Genomic DNA, 10000 nt, shown 5'->3' on the forward strand with positions numbered 1-10000 from the left:
GTCTTTTATCGGAATAAACATGTGTGTATAGTTGTCTATCAATATCTATATCAATCTCTCTCTTTCTCTCTCTCTCTCTCTCTCTCTCTCTCTCTCTCTCACTCTCTCTCTCTCTCTCTCTCTCTCTCTCTCTCTCTCTCTCTCTCTCTATATATATATATATATATATGTATATACATATATATATATGTAGATACATATATATATATATGTAGATATATATATATATACATATATATATATATATATATATATATATATATATATATATATATATATTATAAAGTAATGTCGTAGCACATTGATAAAATAAACTTTTTATCCCACAGTCGGAAAAAGAAGACACTAATGTCGAACGTTCTGTATATTTCGATCACTAACTGTGACCCTCTTCAGCAGAATGAATACATAGTGGAAGGCATATGCTTATATACAAAAATGTGAGGTGGGAAAAGGAACAAGCTTAGGTAACGTGACCGATGCTCCGCAGGTCGCGTGGGGTTTTGTGACCTTGGAGTATATGAGGTAGCACTTGGCTGACTGCTGAGGTGGTAATGCAGTCAGGTGACCACTGACCATTTGATATATTGAAATTAGGGAGATATTTAATCAGGGAAGACTCTATTATTTTCCTTTTGAAGCTACATGTTGATTTATAAATTATTTCAGCATCATCCCAATGCATGCGGTGATCTTTATTGGCAATGTGCTGAAATACCGCGGAACTTTGTTGACCATATTTTACAGAATTTTTATGCTCTTTAATTCTGGTTGCCAAATCTCTTCCAGTTTGTCCCCAATAAACAATATCACAATCTAAACATGGCAACTTATATACACCTGGGTTAATGTCGCTTAATGGTCTGCGGTGTACATTAACTATTTTCCTAAACAAGGTATTAGGATAATTGAAGATCACATTGATGTTTTCTTTAGGTAATGATTGGGACATTTCATTAATAGAATCATTATAGGGTAATTTTATACATTTATTATCCCATTTATGTTTTTTAGTAGAGTGGGGAGTAGATTTATGGAAACTTATTTTAGCCTTGCTAAGGGCTTTTTTGCAAGAACCAATCCGGGTATCCTAATCTTGTAAGTTATTTTTTTATAGTTATTATTTCTGTATCTAAATATTGTGAGCTGCAAATTCTTAGTGCTCGTAAAAATAAGCCCGAAGCAACACTTTGTTTTGTTTTGTCCGAATGGTAGCTAAAAAATTGAAATGTCCCAATCATTACCTAAAGAAAACATCATTACGAGTCGACATACTTGTTGCTCTCGTGAATACGCACTCGATGAAACAGACGACAATAGCTGATGGCGGGAAACCAAGTGATCTCCTTTGACATCCACGCCGTAGTATAGTTGGTAGCACGTTAGCGTTGAGATGGTGTTTGTAGCGAGCGACATGCTTCGTTAATCTCACTACTTCACATGTGGCAACACACACACACACACACACACACACATATATATATATATATCTATATATATATATATATATATATATATATATATATATATATATATATATATATATATATATATAAGGCCCCAAGTTTTCAGCATTGTGATCGAGACCCTAAGGGTCGAAACGTCAAGTATTAAAATTCCCTTACTATTCCTCGTATACTTCCTTCACCTTCATTCTCATTTGTCAATATCTTTTTCGTTCAATATATATATATATATATATATATATATATATATTTTTTTTTTTTTATTATGTAAATGATATTCCTCTTCAGCAGTTATGTATCATGCATATTCTGTGTAAATAGTCGATAATGATCACATATACAATATTATCTATTACCAAAAGGGTTTTGCCCAAGTTGTTGTATATACAAGTGTTACTACCAGTTTCTCTGATCAGTTTCTGTTTATAGCTACGATCAATTAAATCCTCTTCAGTTGGGATAAAACAAAACCGATTTTTTTTTTTAACATAACATGTGACCGGTAACATTACAAATGTTGCGACAAGTGAAGGGGTGACTTTAACAAATCCTGGATCGCGCTGATTGATGCGCCACGGTTATTAAGGTTCGGTTTATATATGCAGAGCTATTCTGTTTTTGTACTAAATGCCAGTTTTTACTTCTCGAAGGAAAAGCTTGCCTAAAGTATCGTTTAGTGTAATTTTCATCGAAACTTTAAAGGAAATGTCTCCTTAAAGAATCCAGGTTTAGAAATATACCTTACGAAGACAAGCTGAGGCACCTTCATTTACGTTCTATGGAAAGATATAGAGTGCAGAGTGGTACATCTAAAAGATGTATTCAAATAAGTCGAGAGCTTTTACAAGGGTGACGGAAACAAGGTCATCATATTAAGACAACAGGGCAGGATTCGTAGACATGGATATAAGTTGGACAAATTTAGGTTTAAGAAGGAGATAAGCAAAAACTTGTTTACCAACAGAATGGTTAACGAATGGAATAGACTTAATAACTATGTAGTTAGTGCTGAAACAATTGGTGATGATAGGTGGTAATGGACATGGAACTGCCTAGTGTAGGCCATATGGTCTCTTACAGTCTTCTCCATCCTCATGTTCTTATGATTTTATGTTTTTACTCTGCCGTGTTAAAGCTTTTGTCATTTGAAGCGAACAAATATATTCCATGTCCAATGTGGAAGTTCATTAATATTCATATGTTTTTTAATGTCATACCGAGGTGTATTTTCATTTTTGTGTTTACCAAATGAGCTGGAACCCAAAGATCATTTCTCATATTCTATTCTAGTTGACTCACCATCATATTACCACGCAGTGGGAAGTGGAAAACCCCTGGTAGGTCAAAGCCCTGTGAGCTGCCTTTTTTTTTTTTTTTTTTTTTTTTTTTTTTTTTTTTTTTTGACCGACATCGGGTTGCCTCCCCACCATTTACTACCGCGTCCGGACTCATCAGGTCAAACCTCTCTCGATCCACCCAATTTACGATAACTTCTCAGACATTTTTTTCAACGCCAGAGCATCTGTTCCCCAAAAATACCATCCCCTGGACTACAATATTTAGATATATTTGAAATCTAAGACATAAATCATCTTCCTCTTTCCCATTTGTCCATAAGCGACGAACAAATGACCTGTGCTCGGACAATTGTTCCTTATCCTCTATTCCCCAGGATCCAATGACCTCCTCTCGTTGCTCCGGATCTTCCTGTTTGTTCTCAGATATGCTTACCACGTCTATGTACTTGATAAGTCTATAACAAGTGAAACGTCGCACTATTAAAGGCTTCATCCTCACATGTTGATTCTTTTGACGAATCATCAATCTACAGTCAAACGCAATGGCAAGGGATAGCCTCACACATAACCTCGTGGCGCAGTGGTTAGAGTTCTCGCCTGCCACTACGGTGGTCCGTATTCGAATCCCGCCCAGGCCTGAAATAATTTCAGTATCGCTGCGCTGCGGGTTGTTACTCCAACTCTCGTGGGCGGGGAGTTGAGGGTGTGTGTGCGTGTAAGGTCACAGTATTACCCATAGATCGGTCATACGAGCTCTGAGCTCTCATCCGGGAGGTTGATAACTGTCGGTCACGAGTCCAACACGTGATCCAAGACCATAGTGAATCACATGGGTACAAAGCATCAAACAGACACTCAGAGCAATTACGAAACAACGCTGTTCCGCTCAAACGAAACGAGCAGAACTCTCTCGGAAAGGGAAGACAAACAATTAGCCTCGTTTCACACGTATCGACTTTTCGCCGTGCGCCGCCCACGACACGACGTCGTGCTCTCAAATAAGCATGGGTGGCTATGGACGCTTTCACACGTCACGACCACGACCACTTATGAAAGCCTTAGAATATAGATGATGGTGAGCTTACACCAGGAGTCGCGTAGCTGTGACCGAATCCGTCACCTTTGCCCTACGCGCTTGGACTGCTGGGATAGGTGATCATCACTGCTGGGAATCGGAAAGGAGTGCGGGATTCGAACCAGCAACTAAGCGAATGCGAGGTTAACAAGCTTCCGATGACACCTCTAGCGCATAATTATAGAGATAAATTACGATTGGTACAACTCTTTTATTGTACAGATAATGTACGTGAATATGTGCATGGATACACACACACACACACACACACACACACACACACACACACACACATGTAGACAATGTACTTTGTTTTCTTGAGAAAGGATATTTTCTGACGTTGAACATTGAAAGATACGATCAAATCTCCGAAATCGTAGAAATTCACCGACATCGTAAGTCTACGACTAGAAAGATAAGAACAGAAGAATCTAAGAACAAAGGAGACTGCAAGAGACCATAAGGCCTACACTATGCAGTTCTATATCCCTTACCACCCGTCATCCCTATCCATAAAGATATGTCATCTTCTCTTAAAACAGTGCTCCCTTCATGGTTGCTAAGTCTATTCCCTTCGTTAACCATTCTCTTGGTAAACCAGTTCTCGTCTACCTCGTTCTTAAAGTTAAATGTGTCTACTAGTCAGTGGTAAACTGGAGACGTTATTTGCGTTTTTCTTTTAAAAAACAGAATTGTCAAGATTTTTTTCTTCTTCAATTTTTGGTTCGAACTCGTCATTAGCGCACTCAATCACGCGCGCGCACACACACACACATGCACACACACACACACACACACACACACACACACACACACACACACACACACACACACACACACACACACACACACACTTATGGTGGTCCTCGGTTGACTGACGACGACAGTGCTCCGGTGAAGTGTGATGACGTTAGTGAGGCTGGGTGGGGATGCTGAAGTCTTTGTCACTGATGCTAGCGGAGGTGACTGTGGAGCACAATTCTTGCTCCGCATATCCACACACACACACACACACACACACACACACACACACACACACACACACACACACACACACACACACACACACACACACACACACACACACACTTATTGTGGTCCCCGGTTGATTGACGACGGCAGTGCTACGGTGAAATGTGATGACGTTAGTGAGGCTGGGTGGTGATGCTGAAGTCTTTGTCACTGATACTAGCGGAGGTGACTGTGGAGCACAATTCTTGATCCGCATATACACACACACACACACACACACACACACACACACACACACACACACACACACACACACACACACACACACACACACAAAATAACTCATAAATTTCTCTCAACAATTGCGGTCGCTTTTTGTCTTTGTGTTGCCATAATTGCAAATTATTTTTCATGAAAAAACTATATACGTTTGTCATGGGCACGCGGCATTCCTCGTTTGACAGTTTCATTCTCCCCAAAACGGTAATAATGAATTAGTTCTAAAACATTATTCGAGTTTTTAACTTGTAACGGAAGACCACACAGCTGATTTTTTTTTTTTTTTTTTAACGTCTTTTGTCATGGACGTTACTTGTCACGAACGTTTGTTGTCACGAACGATTGTTGTCATTAATGTTTCTTGTCACGAACGATTGTTGTCATGAACGTTTGTTGCCACGAACGTCTGTTGTCACAAACGTATGTTGTCACAAACTATTGTCACTAACGTTTATTGTCACGAACGATTATATAATATTGTCACGAATGTGTTGTCACGAACGTTTGTTGCCACGAACAATTATCGTCACAAACGATTGTTGTCGCGAATGTCTGTTGTCACCATAGACCCTATTTAAGGGGTCTATGGTTGTCACAAACTATTGTTGTCACGAACATTTATTGTCACGAATGTTTGTTGTCACGAACGATTATTGACAAGATCGTCTGTTGTCACGAACGTTTGTTGTCGTGAGCGTTTATTGTCACGAACGTTTGTTGTCGTGAACGTTTATTGTCATGAACGTTTGTTGTCACGAACGTTTATTGTCACGAACGTTTATTGTCACGAACGTTTGTTGTCATGAACGTTTATTGTCACGAACGTTTGTTGTCACGAACGATTGTGATGAACGTTTGTTGTGACAAATGTTTGTTGTGATGCTGACGACGAACGTTTATTGTGACAAATATTGTGATGAAAGGCCAACGTGACAAACGTTCGTCTGAACAAACTTCACTGGAACGGAAAAAAAAAAAAATCCAGATGAAACCGTTCTGGAAATGATGAAATACAACTTACTCAAAGGAAAAAAACCTTCTTCCAATCATGAGAGTTAATCGAGAGGATCCAGTTCAGAGAAATGGGAAGCCAGTTTCTAGACAATATTCTAGCAAACATGAGAGATAACCCTTAGAGACAAAGAACTCGACACCTTTCTAGGTTGTGTGTGCGAGTTTCTTTGATACTTGACTTTTGCGTCCAAACAAGATTCCCGTTTTCTTTGCCGCGGAGCTCGAAAAGACTTTTTCTTCTCCTTCGAAATGGAGTTCTCGATTTCTCATTAATTGTTATCCTCCCAAAGGTGTATTTGTCTTAAGGATCGATGGTACTTTTTTCCTCTGAACCTTTTTCTCCCGTCTTTTGGGGATTCTTTGATCTCTCATCTTTGATGGAAGGGAGGTCGCCATCTCAGGATTCTGCTGGAAAGGCTACAGATTTCCAGTCCTCGACTGTCTTCCGAGTTTCTTTTCTTTGTGGGGACGACGTGTGAACGGTTGCTGTTAAAGATCGTCTTTGTGTTTTGTCTATTTTTTTTTTTCTGTCTACCGAACTGTGTGGCAGGAAAATGGGATAACCCTTAATCTGTGTGTGTGTGTGTGTGGTTCTCTATGGTCTTTGGATCACGTGTTGGACTCGTGATCGACAGCTATTTCCCTCCCGGAAGAGAGCTCAGAGCTCGTATATATGACCGATCTATGGGTAATGCTGTGACCTTACACGCACACACACCCAACTCCCCGCCCACGAGAGTTGGAGTAACAACCCGCAGCGCAGCGATACTGAAATTATTTCAGCCCTGGGCGAGATTCAAAGCCGGACTTCCGTAGTGGCAGCCGGAAACTCTACCAACTGCGCCACAAGTTGTGTGTGTGTATGTATGTGTGTGTGTATGTGTGTGTATGTGTGTGTGTGTGTGTGTGTGTGTGTGTGTGTGTGTGTGTGTGTATGTGCGCGCCTGAGTAAACACAAGGAAAGGTACATTCATATATCAAAGGCTTTTTCCCCCTTACAAGGGAGGTAGCCAAAAAAATAAAGCCATAAAATCCACTTCAACCAATTCTCTCTCCACATACTCCACTCCCACTCACCGTCCCTCCCTAGGAAAGATAAACTGACAAAGGAGAGGACTGAAATGCAGGTCACTTTCAGACCTCGCAATGAGAGTTTTATGCTCCACACACGGAGGGGTTCCCCCCCAGCTCGTCCCGTCGACCATGCCACTGGCCAGGGATCCTGAAGTCGTTTCTGAAGTGGAGGTCCTCTCCTGTGAGCCATCGAACTCCAAATCCACATTCCAAACAGAAGAGGCCAACATCCAGAGCGCCATCGACCCTCAAGAGGATATGGTAATCTTGCAGTCCTGACCCTAGGGCCGCTCTGCATGCACATCAACAGGTGCGGCCGTCCCATGACAACGAGCCTCATCAAGGCAGACACCGAGTCTCGTTCAGTGTCTGGCGGCCGCCGGGAACCGGGCGAGACTCAATTGGATTCCGGGCCATGTGGGGGTAGAGGGGAACGGGGACGCAGATGCAGCTGAGCCGGGCCCATCTCAGAGGTTCCATTTGTCAACCATCAGGTTCCAATGACCTTAGGACAGATGGGGGACGTTGGAAGGGCGCGACTGTCGCGCGTATCTGCGCCTTCGGGGAACTCGAGGCCAAGTAGCATGTCCTCGAGCATTTCAGGGACCTCGCGAGAGCAGAGCTCACTCTCTCTCTCTCTCTGTGTGTCTCTCTTTCTATCTATCTCTCTCTCTCTCTCCCCCTCTCTCTCTCTCTCTCTCTCTCTCTCTCTCTCTCTCTCTCTCTCTCTCTCTCTCTCTCTCTCTCTCTCTCTCTCTCTCTCGGGAAGATGAAAATGAGGTTTATGAATAGAGCTAGAGTGGAAGTCATTTCTTGAACTCGGGTCGCATCCATTGTACCCCAGGGAGGAGTTGCAGAAGACTTTCCTTTGCCATCCCAAACATTCACACAGAGATATGATCATCACAGACTCTGCATCACAGACACGCCCATTAGAAAACCAAACCACAAATAAGAAAAAGAGAAACTTGGTCGACAGCTCTGTCTTCCGCATGGATGTAGGTCGGAAAGAGCCAAAAATTCTAACTTATTTTTCTTCCCATTCTTTGTAAACTTTTTTTTTTTCTTCACGAAATTTTGGAAAAAAAAAAATCTTTTTGTTTCTGTTCCCCCTTTTCTCGTTGCAGCTTTCAGTGTGTTGTGTCTGATTGTTCTCTTGTTTGAAAATCTACTTACTATTTTTGTTAAAAGGATTACAAAGGAAGAAGAGCATGCCGACAGGGGACCTTTTGGTCTATAAACTAGGTCGGATGCAAGAAAAAATAAACAAACAAGTAATTTATTGAATAAAATAAATAGATAATGACATAATAAACAAACAGAAAAATAACACTAATTTATGATAAATAATAGATAAATAAATGATCAAAATAAACGTATAAATAATAATAAATAGATAAGTAATAATAAAGATAATAAGTAAATTAAGAATAAATGGTAGATATTACAGCATACTGGTTGCGTGTTTATCTAAATGACATTTAAAACATCGAACTGTACTACAGTGCACTGCCTCTGCAGGAAGTTTATTCCATTCAGTAACTACACTGTTAGCGAAGTTGTTTCTTTCCACATTCCAAATTAAATCTACTTCCTGACAGTTTGAGATAATTACTTCTTGTCGGATTCTCATTCAGTGTAAAAATTTCGTCACTTTCGATGTTGTCAATTCTCTTTAGAATCTTAAAGACCTGTATCAAATCACCCCTGAGTCTACGCCTTTTTAGGAAAAACAGATTGATTTAAAGGGCATTATGTTTTCCTATATATTACCTTGCTGCTTTTGATGTATTGATGTTCGATTATTCGTTTTTAAGATGAATTGTCTCTCTATTTGTCATCTAAACGTAAAAAAAAATCCTTTCTGCGCATTAGTGTCAATGGGACAAATTGTGGTTTAAGTAGTAATTATGGCGGTTTTCCAACAGAGTGGTCAACGAATGGAATAGACTTAACAATAATGAGCTCTGAAACAATTGGTGGTTTAAAGATGAGATTAGATAATTTTATGGATGACAGATGGTAAGGCACATGGAACTATCAAGTGTAATCCTTATGGTCTCTTGCAGACTTCTCCATTCTTATGTTCTTAGAAGGTCAAATTATTCTGTCATGATCAAGTGACTTACTGCTTTTCTATAACTACATCAGTGATATTCACCGTGGGTGGACGGTCCACTTTAGGGTGGACGGTCTACTTTAGGGTGGATGGTCCACTTTAGGGTGGACGGTCCACTTTAGGGTGGACGGTCCACTTTAGGGTGGACGGTCCACTTCAGGGTGGACGGTCCACTTCAGGGTGGACGGTCCACTTCAGGGTGGACGGTCCACTTCAGGGTGGACGGTCCACTTTAGGGTGGACGGTCCACTTTAGGGTGGACGGTCCACTTCAGGGTGGACGGTCCACTTTAGGGTGGACGGTCCACTTTAGGGTGGACGGTCCACTTTAGGGTGGACGGTCCATTTTAGGGTGGATGGTTCACTTTAGGGTGGATGGTCCACTTTAGGGTGGACGGTCCGCTTTAGGGTGGAGTCCACTTTAGGGTAGACGGTCCATTTTAAAGTGGAGGAAATTATTGGAGTGGTTGCTTTAATGAATATTTTTCCACTTCAGATATTTTTCTCCGTTTTCTGTGACATAACAATTAAATGGAAATTTGAGTTCGATGGAGGTTGGCAGAGGCAATTTATCTGGTAATTTTGCCATTCTAAGGTGGGTTGAATTGATGAATAGGTAGTGATAAATCTGTAGATGACAAAAAAAAAAAAAAAAAAAAAAAAAAAAAAAAAAAGACGATGTCATGCTGTTCTACATTCATGGC

The sequence above is a fragment of the Oratosquilla oratoria genome, unplaced genomic scaffold (genome assembly GCF_046742065.1).
Source record: "Oratosquilla oratoria isolate Oo_2021 unplaced genomic scaffold, ASM4674206v1 SCAFFOLD140, whole genome shotgun sequence".
NCBI classification, from domain to species: domain Eukaryota; kingdom Metazoa; phylum Arthropoda; class Malacostraca; order Stomatopoda; family Squillidae; genus Oratosquilla; species Oratosquilla oratoria.